This window comes from Falco punctatus (assembly GCF_963210335.1).
Source record: "Falco punctatus genome assembly, chromosome: 3".
Taxonomy (NCBI): domain Eukaryota; kingdom Metazoa; phylum Chordata; class Aves; order Falconiformes; family Falconidae; genus Falco; species Falco punctatus.
In genome coordinates this window covers 86001104-86019171 of record NC_137582.1, presented here as the reverse complement: position 1 = coordinate 86019171, position 18068 = coordinate 86001104, and the positions used below count along the sequence as shown (strand labels likewise).

Here is an 18068-nt window from a genome sequence, read left to right as displayed (position 1 = left end):
GAACTTTTGGAGATATTTTTCTTTTTTTATTTACCTCTTCTGATGCAAGTGAAAATTTTACTTGCATCCTTGTATGTAAACCAACTGAGATGTAGTCCATGGGTGCTGGGAACATGGGGATAAGAAGAGGGCTGCGGTGGGTTGACCCTGGCTGGACACCACGTGCCCACCAAGGCGGCTCCATCACTCCCCTCAGCTGGGCCCGGGATGGAGAAGGCTCCTGGGTCAACACAAGGACGGGGACATCCCTCAGCAGTTACCGTCACCGGCAAAACAGACTCGACTTGGGGAAATGAACTGAATTTATCGCCAATCAAACCAGAGCAGGGTTAAGAGAAACAAAGTCTTAACACAGCCCCCCCCCGTCCTGCCTCCACCTGCGGGCGCTGGGGCTGCGCTCCGCTCACCGCCGGTCTCCGGCGCTCGCCCCGCCCCGCCCCGCCCCGCCCCGCGCGGGTCCCTCCGGCGGGACACAGCCCTCCCTGCCCCGCTCCAGCGGGAGCCCTTCCCGCAGCTGCAGCCCTTCCCCCCCTGCCCCAGCGTGTCCCCCCCGCGGGCGCAGCCCCCCCGGCCCAGCCGGCCCCAGCCCCCCCGCCCCCGGGGGCACCGGCCCTGCCCCAGCCCGGCCCCGGCCCGGGCTCCTCCCCGCGGGGCCACAGGCCCTGCCCGGAGCTGCCCCAGCGCCGCTGCCCGCGGGTCACAGCCCCCTGCGGGCACCCCCTGCCCCGGGGGGGGCCCTGCCCGGGCTGCGGGGGGGGAGCTGCTCCCCCGGGGGCTCCGCGGGCCGGGGGCGCCGTGGGCTGGGGGGGAAGGGAATCTCTGCTGCGGGCCTGGAGCGGCTCCGGCCCCTCCGGCACCGCCCGGGGGCTGCAGGGCCGCGGCTCCCAGGTGCTCCCACTCCTCTCTCCCGCGGCAGGGTTCCCCCCTCCTCTTAAATCCGTTACCCCCGAGGCGCTGCCACCGTCGCTGATGGGCTCGGCCTGGGCCAGCGGCGGGTCCCTCTCGCAGATGAGGAAACTGTATCCACAAGAGGCAAAGGAACCCATCAGGGCTCTGTCAGACGAGGGTGAAGCTTCTGGCATCTTCTCACAGAAGCCCCCCTGTACCCACCCCTCCAGTACACCCTTGCCGTGCCAACCCAACACAATGACCTACAGGTCTGGTCTTTTGCTAGCTAGGATTATTTAGAAATGACTGTTGGAGATCCCACCTTTTAGCGGGCTTATTGCTACGGGGCATTTTAAATAGGAAAGGAGGGAGTGTTCCTGTAGGAGACTTTTTTTTTTTATTTTCTGCATTTCATTTTTTTTTATTTATTTCACAGGTGTAAAGGTCATTGTTTCTGCTGCAAGGGTGGAGAAGGTGTGAGTTTGCCCCAGCTCTGTCAGAGGCGTTTGCAGATCCAATGCAAACCCAGTACTTGAGTAGTCGGGAGGCTTCGAAGTTGCTTTACACTAAGCTTCAGTTAATCAAGTCCCTTCACTGAGTAGCTTCGATACAGCAAATACTCTACTAGGAAGAGAAAGAAACTCGCAACAAGTTGCATATTTCTTCAGTACCACTCTTAGCTGTCTTTGGGCTAGAAGTGTCACTTTATTGAAATTAGTCTCCAGTTTATGGAAAAGAAGTGTTTTACTATAAGGGGAAAAGAAGGAGTGTTGGTATTTTTGTGGGGAAAAGCCCCCAAGCATTATTACTTAAAAATGAGTTTGAATTTATAAAGCTAACCTAGTGATATTAAAGCAATAACAAAGTAGAAATATAAGCTGGAATCGAAGTAAAGTATTTTGACTTGAATTAGGTTCACATGGCATGCTTAGCTACTGGTTTGTGAATGTGATCCTGGGATTTTGAGTTTATTTCAGGTTTTCGTGACAGCCAGCTCACGTATCTTAATTTTTTTTTTCCAGTATGGAAAATCGTTTTCTTGTTTAACTATCCAGGTATCATCCCTGTGAAAGGGGATAGACAATCCTGTACAACACAGAGGTATTCTACATTTCAAGCTCTGTTTGCCAGTACTCAGGCATGGAGGCTTTTCTTGCTGTATTACTTCCACTTTCACCATTGATTTAGGAGTTCTCATTTGGAGCACGTCGTAACTACACGGAAATGAAATTCTCTCGCTTTCTGCTAAAATAAGGAGATTTACTTGGGGAAACAACTCCGTAAATACTACGTACTGCCATCTATAGCTCTGCATGGGAAACACATTTGCAAGGCAAGCCCTGTGAATGAATCTGCTTTTACACCATCCAAGAAACCTTTTGTGCTAACCAAGGTTTTAAAAAAGTGGCTAGCAGTCTCCAGCTGCTATTGTGGAAAAAGACACTGTAATTATTATTACCAATGCTACTTTTAGAAGGTGTTCAGCACTTTGCCTCTTGTGGATACAGTTTCCAAACAAGGATAAGGAAGAGCTGAGAACGTTAGAGTTTCCTTTTATGCGATCGTTTGGGATGCTCTGGTTTTGACTTCACTGGCAATTGCGTCACTCTTTGCCTCACCATAACGCAAGCAGATGCAATGCACCTCCCTCTAGGACAAGCACCTTCAAGGTTTTAATAGCTTATTACTAATTAAAATAATCCCCTTCCCCACCCCCACCCCCCATTAAAAAAAAAAGAAAAACAAAACAAACAAAAAAACCCCCCAACCCTTTACTTTTATCTTCTGACTACTGGTTCTCAGCCTCTGGTTCCTGGATCTCTACCAGCTTTTGGCCTTGCCGTAGGAGGGTGGTGATGGTGTCCCTCCATACTCCAGCCAAGAGTGATCTGTAAAGCTCCTGTGATCCCTGCAAGAATGTGCCTGTTGGGGAAATGGACACAGGGAGAGTGTGAGGGGGAAGGGAGGAAAGGGAGCTGGAGCAACAGTGAATCTTGAGGATTGGTGCTGAGAGGGAAGGCAGCAGGAGGACTTCACCATCATCTCCTCCCCATCCCTTCCCTCCCTAGACAGGGAGGGGGAAAGAAGAAAGATCAGGATCAGTGCAAAGCTCTGGAGAAGAAGAGGACCTGTGAACATCTAGGCTTGCAGCTCCATCATTGCTTCCTAGAGTGCCAGATTCAGCATCACAAATACTTTTGGAGCGGGTTTCTATCCTCTCCCCTGATGATTCAAGAGCTTTGGGACCCTGGCAATGGCTTGGCTTCCTCACCAACAGTGCAGGCACTTACCTAAGCTCCAGCCACCATCACTGGTCATAACCATGTATGTGCTGGTGCTTGTTCCCCTCACTGGGATCCCACTTTTGGGCTCCATGGAGCTGTCCCCTGACCCTGGTGTGAAAAACAAGCTGATTAGAGGAGAGGGCTGGAGTTAGGATTTTCCATGCTGTCACTTGGCACTGCTGGCACTGCTGCCTCACCTTACTTTACAACTCTATAAAATGTGTTAAATGCTAAAATTCTGGTTTAGGAGAAGTTTCTTAACATGTTGTCCAAGAACGGAGGTCTTTGAGCAAAGGCAATCCTTGAACAGAGACAATTCTTTAACATAATACAGCCCACGTAAGGAGGAATAGCATTTTTTTCTCTTTCACTTAGGAGAGGTTGTAGTTGCTAGGTTTGACGTGTGATGATGTAAGCATTAACACACTGGAGCAGGCCCTGGCAGCAGAAACCACAGCTGGTAACAGGAATGAAAATTAGTTTAAAAAAAATAATAAAAAGACAAGAAGAGTGAGGTAGAAACCACAACCCAGCAGTTATGTGAGAAAAGGGCATGGGAAAATCCCTGTCAAGCCCTGTGTGCGGCTGAGTTATTCCAGGTCACACTTCAGCAGAAGGGTGTGGCTGGCTGAAAATTAGAAGTTTTCAAGCAGACCTTTAGCCAGGCACAATGCAGGGTGTTATAGATGTAAACACAGGCTCTGTTGCTGGGGGGAAAGTACACTCATTACTTACAACCAGTCCTGCTTTGCAGTTATCCTCCTCAAACAACCCCTGGGAAGCCCGGACATTCCCTGTTTCTTCCTTACTATCCTCATTTACACCTCTGGTGGCTTGGGCTGCCCCTGGGTGGAGGGGACTCTTCCAACAAACTGGGCTCAGTTTCTCTACATTGCAATTGTGCTTCCAGCAGATTTTAGGGATAGATAATTAATCCAATGGGACCACAAGCCTACCTTCACAATGTGGGAGGTGGGAGGGACGGAGGTAAATCTAAACCAGCTCTGAACAACTACCAGCTCAGACAGCTTATTTCCATCGGTATTAAGTGCTTCAAAAGCAGGTGCAAATATTTGGTATATAGAAGATATTTTGCTCTCTATTTCATGTTTCCTTCATGTACTTTGTAGTCTGAGACTGGTTTAGGCCCCTGAATTGTGCAGCTTATTCCTTCTCCCAAAATCTCTTTGCAGATTCCCAGGGATGCTGTGTTTGAGCTTAGATGTTTCACATCCCATCTTGATCTTGACCAGTTTTGGCTCTGACAAGAAGAGGCGTTTTCTGTGCAATAAGCATGGTCTAAATTTAAAGCATATATAAGAGTAGAGGGACTGCTTATCTGTATTGTTTGCTGTTTCCCTTTGTCAGAGAGAAGCAGAGAGTTACATCTGGATCCAACTCATGCCTTCCCATCTGCAAAGTCCAGACAGAAAACAGACCATGGGCAAAAGCATCAAGACTGTAGCGGAGAGGAGAATGACAGTTGTCACTTGCTTGTGATTTTGCACAGCAAAACCAGTGTTTGCCATAAAACTCATCCAGAACCTCCCCATGAAGTGTTGCGGGTGGGTTGGCCTTATTAGCACCTCCATGGTGGCCTGGGAATGATGTGTCCGAGAAGTTGTTGTGCCTTGAAATTTCTGTTTTTGCTAGTCTTGTCTGCTTCTCTTTCCTCTGGCAATGACACTGGAAGGTCCTGATGGAACCCATATCTGTCCTGAGTAACTTCAGGAGTCCTCCCACCCTATGGTGGTGGGACAGGGGTTGCCAGTTTGGGCTGAGCTCAGGCCTTTTGGTTATTTCTGCATGGTTTCAAGAAAAATGGGTCTGGGATCTCTGTTGCAGGGCATTCTGTGTCATAAATAAATGGTGCAGCCCTAGGGCTGGGCAGCATGGTCCTGGGAAGGTCCATACATGGGGAGCATGGAGACAACCACCAGAGCAAAGGTGTTTTTACATCTTGGTGTGTTCCAGTGCTGTTGGCTCAGTGACTCCCTTAGGAGGCACCTTTGGGAACTGTGGAGACTGATGAGGGGAAAAACCCTGTTAATGCAACTTCTCCTTCCCTTTCCATGGCATGGCTGCTCATCCAGGCCCACTCTCCAGCATGATACTCCCCTTTTTGCTTGAGGATGCAAGGGTTGCCTGTCTTCACCACATGAGTGGACTAGGATGAAAAATGACCTAAAACCTGGTCAAACCAGATGACTTAGAGATAGACTGTTATAAAGTAGGCCACTTGCCACAGGTATTACATGTTTTAGTTCTGTTGGCAGCATGGAAGGAAGGGTCTATGTCTCCCCAAACTTGGACTTTAAAAGATCTGATGTGCTGAGCGCATCTCTTGCTCTGCAAATGGACTTCTTTGTCTTCGGAGAGGTAGCTTGCAGCAATGAGTTTCACAGATGCCTGTGCATTACAGTAAAGTTATTTCCTCTTAAGCACTTCACAGATGTGCAAAACCAAAGAGACCAGGTGACTTACTGCATTTTGTTACCTCAGCCACTTGCACACCCCAAATCCTCCAGTGTCCTGGTCACTGTTGCAGCTGGCCCCAAGTTCTGCCTGCAGGGCACACAGTGAGAAACAGAGAGATCAGACCTCTTTTCATTATGTTCTTCAAGTGTGGGTCATGTTTACATTTTTGTTAAATGAGGGTCTGGAGATTCATGGGCCTCCTATCTAGGACTGCCTAGAAATGGGCTGCAGTGAAATTTTTGATTGCATCCAGACCAGTTCCTCATTCCCACCAAGATGAGATTTCTATCTTGTCCCATTGCAGCAGTGGGAGTTGGAAACAGTTTTAGTTTTGTCAGTACTACTTCCTGGCACTTTTTCCTTGTGCTGAGCTTCTTTGCCCTACAACACAGGAGGGATGCTAGCTGCACCTTGCTCTGCCTGACCTCCTCAACCACAGGATGGGGAAGGAAAGTCCCACCACTTCCCCCACTACCCCAAAAGCATGGCATTACCTGTCTGTGGGGCTCACAGGGGTAGGACCTGCTGTTTTGCATGGGCTGCTTTTGACAGGCACCCTGTGGTTCCCACCAAAGCTCTCTGCTCTCCTGCTTCTACCTGCGAGGGGTGGAGAAAGAGAAGCTGGAGAAAGTGAAGTGGAGAAGAAATCCCTGGGGGACTCAGAGGAGCAGGGAAACCTTCTTGAAGAAAAACAAACCAGCCAAACAAACTCCCGAAAGGCTGGAGAGAGAACGAGAGAGATTTCCATGCGGAGCATGCACCGTGCTAATCCAGCATAGCCGCCTGTCGGCTAAAAACAAGCATTTCAGGCCCCAGCTGCCCCTTTGCTCCAGTCCTTGCTTAACTGGAGATGTCACAGATGCCTTTGGCCAACAATGCTGCAGTGCTGGCTGGGGATGAGGAGATGCTGGTTCGCCGTGCTGTACCACAGCCAGGGCTTACTCTTCAGCTCCCCTAAATGAACAATTTTCTCCTGTTTCCCCGTTCCCCAGAAGTTTTTTTTGGATTTAAAGAGGTTCAGAGATGTGGGAATGGAGGTAAAAGGGCTGGATGAGGTGAAGGGAAGGGAGTACAGGGGAGGAAGGCCAAGGGGGGGCGTGATGGAGGTGCCCTGGGAGAGTCCTTGGGGGGAGGAATGGGGTGCTTTTCACCCTCCCTGAGGCAGAGGGACAGAGGGTGAGGGCAGCTGGGATTTTTGTCTCTGCACTTTGGGGAAGGTCTGTGCCCCTCCACTGATGGGGGGGGGGGGGGGGGGGGGGCGGCTGGGGGCAGCAGCCCAGAGCAGGGCAGGTGGTGGTTTTATCTGGGAAAAGGGCTAGTTTCTGCCTGATGGAGTAGAAAGGGTTAAAGACAAGGGGCAGGTCTTGAAGTCTGGCAGGATGCTGAAGTCCTCCGCTCTCCCCCCTTTCTCCAGCTTTATCTGTCTCCCCTCCATCCCCTTCCCACACCCCCTCTCCGCTCGGCAGCCTCCTCGTTACCGGGGGACCTTCTCCGGGCTGTAAACCGGGAGGCAACCCCAAAGCTGCTGGGATGCAGCATGTGCCTTTCCCTCCAGCCCATGTCCTCCTCCTCCTCCATCTGCTCAAACTCTCCCTTTCCCCCCATCCTCCTGCCCCCCTGGGGTGTTGCATTTCTTTGATACCCCCTCCCCCGCCCCCGTATGTGGGTGTTGATAGAGCAAGGAGTTGGGGAGGATGCTAGAAAAGGAGTAAAAAAAAATAAAATAAGGAATGGTTAATGGCTGTTGTCTCCTCCCTAGGCAAAGCGAGTGCCCTGGGGTAAAGCCCTTGCGGGGCGATGGGGAGCTCCAGCGCTCGCCCGCCTGCCGGGCTCTGGGGCAGAGGGAGCCTCTGCCCCGGGGCTCCCCGCCCTCCTGTCCAGTCTCCCGTCGCCCCCCGTCGCCCCCCCCCCCCCCCCCCCCCCCCCAGGCTGCCAGCTCCGGGACACACGCACACACACACAGAGACACGGTGAGGGAGCCCCAGCAGCCCCTTCTCCCTCCCGGCACCCGAGGAGCGGCGAGCCCCGTCTGCGCATCCCGCTGCGGGGACCAGCACCTCTCCCGCGCTGAACCCCTGCAGGTTGGGGCTTTGGTGGCTGTTGGTTGGGGCTGTTTGTTTGGGGGTTTTTGGTTTTTTTTTTTTGGGGGGTGGGGGGAGCAGAGCCCTTGCCATCCCCACCACCACCATCCCGGCTCCCCCTTCACCTCCTGGCTCCCTGCTTAGGGCTAAGCTGTCCCGGGGAGGCTGCGCTGCCCAGACGCCAACACACTCCGGCTTTCGCTGGCTGCTCTGCTCCATCCATCCATCCATCCATCCATCCATCCTCTCCTCCTATAGGCTAGCAGAGCATACCCGATGCGATACCGTGGCAGTTAGGGTCCTTGCCTATAGCTGCCTGTTTTACAAAGCTCCGATCTGTGCGTGTGCCTGTGTATGTGTGTGTGCATTTTATCCCTCCCTCCCATCCCTCCCTCCCTCCCTCCCTCTCTCTCTCTCACTCTAATGTGTGATCTGGAAAGCTTATAAAAGCCTGATGTAATCCTTAATGCAGCCCCTGGCTACAAAGGCTGGATCTAGTTTCACAGAGAGAGATTCAGAAGCAGAATTTACAAAAAAAAAAAAAAAAAAAAGGAAAGAAAAGAAAAAAAAAAGTGGGGGGAGAAAAGAAAGAAAAGCAGACGAGTGGATTTTAAACAAACATATCTTTCTGAAGAAGACCATTCTTGCTCTTCGCTGCTGGGAAAGCTACTCTGAACCCTGCTGTATATTTTTTTTTTAAAGGAGAAGACTTGATCGTCTGCTTGGATCTAATGATTTACTGGCTTTTAACTGCGTTTTTTCCCTCTCCTAAAGGATTCCTCAAAAAACGGCTTAATTATTTTCAGCTTTTCTCTTCCACCTGCCTGTCTGCAGAAACACCAAAGGTTCTCCCTTCCTTTCCCTCCCCACCCCCCTTTCTTTTAGGATTTTTTTCCCCCTTTTTCATTTAATATATACATATATATATATATATATAAGTGTGTATGTATATATATATGTAGAGGCAAGAGTGGTGGGAGTGGAGGGAGAGAGAGCTCTGCCATTCTTTTGGACTTCACAAGCTGCCCAATGTTGGGCTGGTTACCCCTGGATATGTTGCTGGTTTCCATTTGGAATTTGACAAAAGGAAGAAGGAGGATATAAAACCTGGGGAGCTCTTCAAGGTAAGGGGCTCCCAGCCACCTTTCCTTCTTCCTCTGAGGGGAGGGAGAGGGGGAACACGACTTCTCTAGGCTGCGCTTTGCCTTGAGTGCAGGGGGGGTCTCTCTCCATCGCCAGGGGAGGCAGGGATAGGGGCAGTGGTGGGCACCTGCTCCTCTGCTTTTGCCCCTGGAAACAGCACCCAGAGGATGTTTTCATCCCCTCTGCTCTGCAATTTGGCCAGATAGAGAATAATCACTCCCTGCCATGGGAAGTTTTAACTTTTGTTCATGCGGGTCCTGTGGGCAAACATCAAGCAGTGGTGGAAAATATTGATGTCTGCAGGATGTGAAGGGGGGAAATGCATTAATGTCCTGGGGAAAGGAGCTGGGCAGTGGGCTGTTCCCGGGGGAGAAGGCAGCCAAGCAAGGGAAGAGGAGCAGGGGATCACGACAGGAGAGCTGCAGAGCAGTCAGAGCTGAACTGCAAAGTGCTGCGAAGCCGCGGTGCCTTCCCGGGCAGCCCTGGGGTCCGGGACTCCTCAGCCTGCAATGTTGGCAAACAAAGTCTCGTAAGGATAGGCAGCTGCCTGCTCCAGGCATGAACCTGCCCCCATCCCAGCTCCTTGCCTTCCTCCTTTTCCTTGAAGAGTTTGGGGGGGGTGGGGGGGGTGGGGTGTCCTTCCTTGCTTTGCTGCTTGTGTGGCCCCTTCCCAGGGCTGGAGGCAGTGGCTGGAGAGGTGACGAGCTCCTAATACCCCCCCTTAAATGCCATATATCAACACTTTTCTTCACACTGTAGGAGAAAATTAGCCTTTAGCCTATTTTGAGATCAGAGTATGGCACAAACATACACACACACACACTGATCCTGGAGCTGGGCTCCTGAGGGATGCTGGCACCTAGGTATGGCTTAGCCTTTCTTTGGGGGAGTGGAGAGAGAAGGAGTCTCCATCAGGAATGCGTAATTACAAAGCATCTTGTTCTGAATCACCCTGTGTGGGAATGAATCGCAAAATTTGTCTCTCCCTCTTCCCCCACCACCCCCTTCCCTTTCACGGCCTGACATTCGCTGATGGAGGGTGGCTGTTGATGCATCTTCAGACTTTCACAGAGAGGTGTTTCAGCCACGGTTCTGCCAAGGCTGGAAGAAAAAGCAGGGTGGAGGGGATCAGGTAGAGATTTCTAGGGGACTTTTCAGCCTGGTTGTGCCCCAGTCCTGGCTGAGGGAAGGCATCAGTCCCCGACAATCAAAGGCATGGGTTGCAGATCAACTCTGCAAGGTACCTTCGGCTGTGAATCACACTCAGGTCCCTGATCCTGCCCTGGCCAAGGAAATAACCCCTGTGAATCAGTTGCACAGAGAGGAGGTGATAGGGAGGAGAATATCATGGCAAGGTCAAAGGGATGGAGGGTAAAAAGACACCCCCCCTCCCCACCCCTGACTACCCCATCCCTTTGGAGCTGGGGCTTGCAGGGGTTGAGGCTCAATCCAGCTCCACCACTGGGTCTGGTGAGGGCCAGGGCCAGCTGACAGCTGATGGCTGAGGGAGGAGGAGGAGAGGAGCGGGGACTGAGGAAGAGCAAAGCTACTTTGACAGATGCCAAAACCTGCCTGTGCGGTAGAGTGAAAATCATGATGCCTCAAAAGCCTGTGCTCCCTGGGAGGGGGGCAGGGGTGGTCAGGGTGCGGGGTGCATCTCCCCGGCCCCTTTACCTGTTGATTAGCTATAGGTTTGCTCTCACCTGGCCATGTAAAGCCTAAAAAAAGCCAGGAGAGATGAGCCTTGGGCACTCCACGGAGTTGACTAGCGACCTCCGCTGCGTAGCAGGGAGGACTGTGTATTAATGATGATGACTCTGCTTTGGCTGGTGCTGAAATATCTGTATTATCTATTATCAGCTGGGAGACGAGGCTGGAGGCTTCGCTAAACTGGGATCTCATCCAAAGCCTGGGCTGCTAAAGGAAACAAACAACTCCCCATGCATATTAAGTGGGTCCCTAATTAATTAATGACTCATTAACCTGGGTCCCAGCGTCCTTACTGTGCTCAACACCTCGCTGAGGAAGAGGAAGAAGGTTGCAGGGCACAGAGCAGGGGAGGTTTTTACCCTCGGAGGGTACTGAAGAATTGCACCAGCTCTCAGCCAAGCCGCACTGCAAGGGGACAGGGTAGGGCTGAGCCAGGGTCTGAGCCAGGCAGGGGACAGGCAGAGGGCTAAGCAGGCAAGACATCCTGCCTGGTGGGTCTCAGCTGCAGCAGAGGGACATGGGGACCATGGGGGTGCTGGGGGGTGGGGGATGGGACCAGGGGACCCCCATGCCCCACTCTGTGTGTTGTAGTAGGGTCAGGGTGCAACATCGCATCTGCTGCAGAGGGCGAAGGGGAAGGTCAGGCAGAACTGGACAGGGGCAAGGCGAAGGCAGGGCAGGAGCAGGGCAGAGGCAGGGCAGGAGCAGGGCTTCGGGCCCTTTCCATAGCACTTGGGATGGTGTTGCAGAGCCCTGGGTACAAGGCTACGGGCTCAGACCCCCCCATAATTGACCAGCAAAGGTGGTCTGGCTCAGAGAAGGGCTAGCTGTGCAGTGGGGTGGTTTTCCAAAGATGAGCGGTCTGAACCCTTATTCCCCTTACATGGGGGAAACTGAGGCAGGGGAGGTTGTCCCAGACCCCATACCTGGTCTGGGAAATGTGTGTGTATGTGTGTGTGTGTACTCCTGAACCCCAGTCACATCCCCAAGGAGCAGCCAAAGGCAGCCTCAGGGGTGGAGGGAGCAACTCCTACATCCCACTGTTTTGCCACCCCAGGGAGAGCTGCATTGCCCTCTGCCCCGCAGGCACTCAACGGTGCTCCAGGACAGACACACAGACCTCCCCCCCCGCCCCCCCCCCCCCAGCAGTACCCCTTGCCCAGCCCCTACAGACCCCCCTTTTGCAAGCATCCCAAACTTAGCAACAACCCCTCCCTACACACACTCCTCCCTCCCCACAGCATCGAGGCTGCCCCAGCTGCAACCCCGGGTGGGAAAGGCTGGGAAAAGGGGTATGTGGGGGGAGCATCTCCTAGTGTCAGGGTCCCCCCAGCCTCCCCAGCCCGGCAGCTTTTGGTAGAGGGGGGGTGGGAGGGCGGCCGGGGCTTGCGGCGAGCGGCGGGGAGGTGGCGCTCGCAGCCCGGCTATCGCCGCCCGCCGCCCCCGGAGCGCACGGCTGCTCGGTACAGCCCGCCGGAGAGGGGCTCCTCCGTACCTGCCCTCCCCCCCAAAAAACAATCCCCCCCCCCAAAAAAAAAAACCCAAACACACACGGCTGGGGCTCGCAATAAGGGCTACCTCACACCCCGTACCCGAAACGCCGCCCCACGGGGTTTATTCCCCACGCTGCGAGCATCATCTTCCCGTGGGCTTTTTGCGCGCCCCCCCCCCTCCCATGTTTTTTTACCGTACTCCCCCGCATGTTTTATCTGCCCCACTTCTCCCCATCTCAGCATCCTGGGGAAAGCAGACGGTTTTTGGGCTGCCAGGGACTCTCCTTGGATGCGCAAGCAGCTTGTGCAGCTCTGCTCACCCCCATGCCCAGGAGTTGGGGGAGCAGCCCCCAGCCCCAGGGGCTTGCTTGGGGGCTACATGTGAACCCTGGCTTCGTACAAGTGGGGAATAGGGTGCTCAAGCGCTCTGCTCCTGGGAGTCAGCCCAGAGTATCATGCAACAGAGATCGTGCCCATTCATTGCTCCTGGCGCGGGGTGGGGGGGAGGTGGGGGTGGGGGCGTGGGGGGGTGGAGAAGATGATGGAGGGTCTTCCCAAGGTGCCTGTGTGGCTGCAGATGGCTTTTATACCCCTTTTTGGGGGGGAGGGAGAGGGCAAAGCAGTGTGATCTTAGATCCAAATGCATCTCCCGTTTCTCGAGCATAGCACGCAGGAAATCCCCTGCCATCGGTACCTGTTGCAGGGTATCAGCTTGGCTCATTAATTAGCTCCAGGAAAACTGCGCTGGTAAACAAATGAGGCAAAGCTTTTCCTGGGCCTGATCCCGGGCTTGCGGCATGCTGATTGCCACCTTTCTAGGACAGGTGCAAAGAGAGAGGAGTATTTTCTTCAAGATGGATGACACGCTGTCTCTGTAACTAGCTCGCCTCCTCCCCTTGGAGAAAATTCACATCCCCAAGCGAGCCTTCAGAGGGAAGGGAGCTGGCACCTGGCCTGGAGGTTTGCAGAATACTGTCTTTCCTGGTGTCGCAGCATATGTAGGAACAGCTCAATGTAGCTGCAGGCAAAGGGCAGGGGTCCCCAGCACATCTCAGCACTTGCCATGCACAGGATGCTCCCACGTTCTTCTTGTGGCTCCTTCCCCAAATTGTCTGGACTCTTCACTTGCCTGGGGTTTGCAGAAGGCTCTGCGGTGAAGGAAGGTGGGAAGGAGGGAATGCTTGTGCTTGGGTGAAACTGGACTAAGGCCTAGGTAACTTGCTGATGGGGGTTGATATCCATCGATATATTTGGGTGGGGTGGGGATCTGGGGCTCTGAAGCATGGGAAGAAAGGGGCTGGGGCACAGTTCTCTCAGCCAAGGTGGGATAGGATCTCCTTTGCATCTCAGTTGCTTTGAACCACATCTCTGCCAGAGAAAACAGTATTTCAGTGTCCCATCTGCACTGGAGAGGCAGGGGACCCTTTTGACTTGAGATGTATTCCTTTTATTTAGATTCATGTGTAGCCTCCTTAGGTCACAAACCCACTGGGGACCAGCCCTCCAAGTCCCAAATCACCATGACAGGGAACTGTGGCAACCCACATTTCTCCAAATCAGGGCCACCACAGACATCATCCTGGTCTTTAGCATCCTCCAGAGCATCCAAGTATAGGAGGTCCCATCTGCCTTGTAACCCTTCTTAATGCTCCTGCTGCCCAAAAGGCAATTCTTCCACAGCGCCACACCACCCCAGACCCATATTGATAGCATTTTATTAGAACATAAGAATTCACCACCTGGAAGCCAAACTTCTCTCTTGGAGAGCAATCTGGCAGACCAGCCCATGTGGCGAGTGTACATCCCTTTCTCTGACATGCACTCTGTGTCATGGTTGGCTCTTTAATACATTTTGCAGTATGCTGGGGCTACAAAACACAAGACCACGTTATTAAAAAAAAAAAAAAAAGAAAAAAAAGGAAAAAAGGAAAAGGAGCAATAAATTAGGTCCCTTCAGGACACCCATTCATCATCACTTCTTGAGCTTAGAAATTTCTTGTGGTGCCTCTTGGAGTGAGAGTTTTGTATTAGTTTGATTATGGTGAGATAATTTCTCACGTTGCTCCCAGAAGCTCTCAGGGAAAGGGGTAGCGGGGGTGGGGAGAAAAGAAAGATAATAGTTTAAATCAGAGGGCTGTTGGATTGGTGACTGTTTTGCGAAGACACACATCACTGCCCCCTTTATGAAAATTTAAATTGGTTACCTCTGTCAAAGAAAATGAGAGAAGATTTGCTGATTTTAATTTCTTGGAGTGAATCACCCCCTGCCAAAGCTATCAAGATTAAACTGGGGATGGTTCCCTACTTTCCTTCTCCTACTCCCTCTGATTTTTTTCTGAAATATCCCTTCATAAAACATTGATCAAGGAATGACCAGCTGATGATAAATAAGCTGTTGAAACTGCAAGCTCTGCCATGTTTGCTGTCACGCGTTACCCCTGGGACACGGGGGATCAGGGAAAGCAAATGGCATCCGGAGGAAGAAAGAACAGAGACCTTGTAAGGAAATCTAGACATTCTACCCCTTTGGAATATTTGGGGGTAAAAATTAAACCAGATGGCTGTTATCTTATGTGGTGCATCGCACATTAGCCTGAAGTGCATGTATGAAGCAAGATACATAAAGTATGCAAAATCCTCCTTCTAGCGAGCATCACATTTTTTAGGTTGGTGATTTACTCCTGGTAGAGCTGCTGCTTGCTGTTGTGATTTGGCCTGAGAGAAGGATGGAGGAATCCCGCATATATTTGAGGCACCATTTTGTGTATATGGTATGCATGCACTAGTATATATTTTTACCAGCTCTTTTTCTGAACATCCAGCAGTGGTCAGAGGCAGGCCTTGTGATACCCCATCCTACAGTTCCAGCACTCCCACCTGCATGCTCACCTTGCCTACTGCCTGTAGTCAGGCTGGCTTTACTAGATGGAGATATTTCCTCAGTTTTTGAGCTCAGCTGGCCTATAATAAAGTCCTTGCTGTTTGCAAAATGGCTCTTTTCTTTCTTCCCTCTGCCTTAGGACTATCCCATTCCTGGCAGACCTTAGCCATTCCATATTCATTGAGAGTTAGCATAGTTCTCTCGCTAAATGCTTTCAGGATAGGGGTCATCGCAATTTCTGTGTTAGATTAGATCTGGAGTTGAAACGCTTTGTCTCTGTCCTATCTGTGCTTCTGTCTTCTTGTGGATGTCTCAGCTGAGCATTTAAGCTCACAGCTACACAAGCCACTGAAACTTTGGTCTACCTGACACCAAGCCCCATGGCTTGATTTTAAAAGATGCTGTAGTGTGATCCTCTCTAAGGACCAAGGGCATTGTAGGGCTGATTTCATCCACTGCCAAACCATATGTCTCAGACCAGGGGTTTGGATCACAGTTAATTGAGACATTGGTCTTTCCTCGCTTTGGTGCTTTCTTTTGTAAAATGGGGATGCCTTCCTTCCTCTGTGCCGGCCGTTCAAATGGACTTGGTCAAACAACACCTCCTTTGGGACTCTGAGATGAGGAGCACCAGCCAAGCACCAGGCATAACTTAGTTTTCTCGTGTTTTGACTGTGAATGCATGTCTACCCTTAAATATTCCTCCTGAGTCATGTTTTCTTGTCCTTTCTCAATCCTTTTTTTTTTTTTTTTTTAATGCCTTTCTACAACTGAGGGTCTGGAAGTATGCAAGTGTCCTGTACCTGCCTTGGATTCACTCTGGATTAAACACATGCTTTTCCAGGAGACGTATAACACTCCATCCAGCAAAAATAGTCTTTTGTACAGTCCAGGCCACTTTAATAAGCAAGCAGATTATGCCTGGGGTAGGAGCCTGGTTTATACTCTATGTTGTTTAGCAGCAATCTAACAATGGCTATCTTCTCGAAACAAATATCTGCTGGTTCCTGCAAATGAAAGTCGATACAGCTTCAGAAGGAAATTTGTCCCGATGGGGTCTTTTGTATTGAAAGCCCTGTTGGTAGATTTATTCATTGTGCAGGTTCCTTCCCTTAACAAGTCAGTTATTCATTGGGCATTGCTTGAGGGTGTGTGGAATTTATGGTCATAGTCTTGTAATCAGATATTTTGTTATAGAGGGCTTTGCCACTGTGGAAGGTTTGAATAAATCAGTATGCAGTGAAAATTGATCCTCTCACAATCTATTTCCAGACTCAGCTCCTGTTTTAAGAGTATTTTCTCCCTTCTTGAACCATGCTACTAAAGCCTTTGCACGTTTGTGGTCTGGTCAGCTCTACCAGAGCTATGCATTAGTGCAAGTGCACAGACATGCACACATTTACACATGTTTTCTGGGCATGATTTTTTTTCTGACCACATTTCAAAAACACACTGTAGCCATTTCCCAGGCAAAAAAACCCCAGAGTTTTTCTCTATCACCTGACTTCAGCATCTGGAAGTTGTAAAGGATTGCTTGAAAAGGCTTTAATCAAATGCCAGTGAAGAAAGGGAAATCTGATTTTGAGTAGTTGCACTGATGCCTTAACTACTAAAGAGCTTGGCCTGCTAATCTCCACTTCTCAGATGTTGTTCTACAATCTGATCAGCCCTATTGAGCTGAAACAAGGGTTAATTGCTGACAAAAAGCTCCTCACCTTTGTTCATACAAAGAAAGGGGCAAGGGTGAGCACCTTGCTTTTTGGAGCTTGGGGCCAGCTTGTCATATGCAGGCAACGGTAAGGGAATTTGATTCTTGTGTGTGTCACATGAAAATCTCTCTATGAAAGCAGAATTACAGCAGAGCCTATGATTTTTGTGGCAGAAATCAGGGATGGGAGAAGAAAAAAAATTCTCTGTAACCTAGCAGCCTGTACAGCTGCTCTCTGTTAGGTCGTGGGTGATGTTAAATGTGTGAATGACAGTGAACCTTTTCCCTGTAAGCAGGGCACTACTCTCTTGGCACTTACACTTGGGATGGAGCTCGGCAGTGATGTGGTTAGTCAATGGTGTCACATGCTGCCTGCCTTGCAAGTGTTCCCTGAGGCACAGCATCTTTCCAAGGGTGGCTCTAGGGGTGGGTTTCGATTTAAGCAGAGTGTTTGACAAAGCACATTTACTGCCTGGTCTGCTCTGGTGAGTGCAGTCAGCCTGAAAGAGTGTAAGACCTTGTGATAAAGACCAAGTGGATTGTATCCATAGAGCATGTGGGCAGGCAAACACACGGGTGCTTATGTGAGACAAGGTCAGTGGGTCTCTGAGCTGCCCACATCTCAACAGAGGCAGCAGGTGTGACACAGCACTGCCCTTCCAGTCACCCACCTTAGCACCTGTAGATCAGCCATGAGGGCAAGTGAAGGACTAAGTAAATGGTGAACGAACGTTTGCTGCATGTTCTGAATGCTTAAAAAAAATAACATGAATAATGTTAAATATTGTCTGTCCTTTGTGACTTGCTGGCTCCTGCCAGCTTGTAGTTTTTAGATATGTTAATAGGGATAGCAATGCTGTTGGGACTTCCAGATTCTCCAGATGGACATTCTGCTACCAGCAGGAGAGATGGTGACAGTCAGAAGCACAGCAAGGCTGGGAGGGCGAGAGGGAAACTGGGAGAGATCCCAACAAATGCCAGTTAGCTGGGGGGTCCAATTAAGCAGAATGCATGGAAATACCAGGAAGGCATCCTTTGCCATGAGGGTTAAGATGCTTGTAGATGTTCCCAAGGCATCCCTCAGGGACTAGACAACTGCCTGTCTGTGGACAGCACCTGCAGGCATGGAAATGCCACTAGAAGGGGAATTTTTGGTATCAAGCCCCAAGATGGGGTAATCTCAGTCCAAAGCCTTATCCTCTACCAAGATGGAGGAAGATGGCAGGGTGGGTTGGAGGAGATTTCCAGAGTGTCTTGCAACTGCAAGCACCTGTGATTCTGTGAAGATGAGTCATGAGTCTTGCACACTTTGATACCCCCACTGGACATAGCTGCCCTCAGGAGCTGCTCTTGGGCCTGTATATGCTGAGCCAAAGGCCTGCAGGGTATTTAAAGGTGCCC

General features: G+C 51.0%; 1 protein-coding gene and 1 long non-coding RNA gene across 6 annotated transcripts in view; one reads left to right on the top strand and one right to left on the bottom strand.

Annotated features, from left to right (window-relative positions):
• Positions 1-2686: 2686 nt before the first annotated feature.
• LOC308060944 lies at positions 2687-8081 on the bottom strand. Its single transcript, XR_013926988.1, has 3 exons — positions 8006-8081; positions 3180-5738; positions 2687-2811 (listed from the first exon to the last, which is right to left on the bottom strand). It is a non-coding gene; the product is annotated as an uncharacterized lncRNA (long non-coding RNA).
• Positions 8082-8727: 646 nt separating this feature from the next.
• The window catches only part of ADGRB1 (adhesion G protein-coupled receptor B1), a 294461-nt gene continuing 285120 nt past the window's right edge, over positions 8728-18068 (top strand). For all 5 annotated transcript variants that reach the window (XM_080380266.1, XM_080380265.1, XM_080380263.1 and 2 more), the window contains exon 1: positions 8728-8856. The gene's annotated coding sequence lies outside the window, so the exon portion shown is untranslated. The remainder of the gene's footprint in view (positions 8857-18068) is intronic.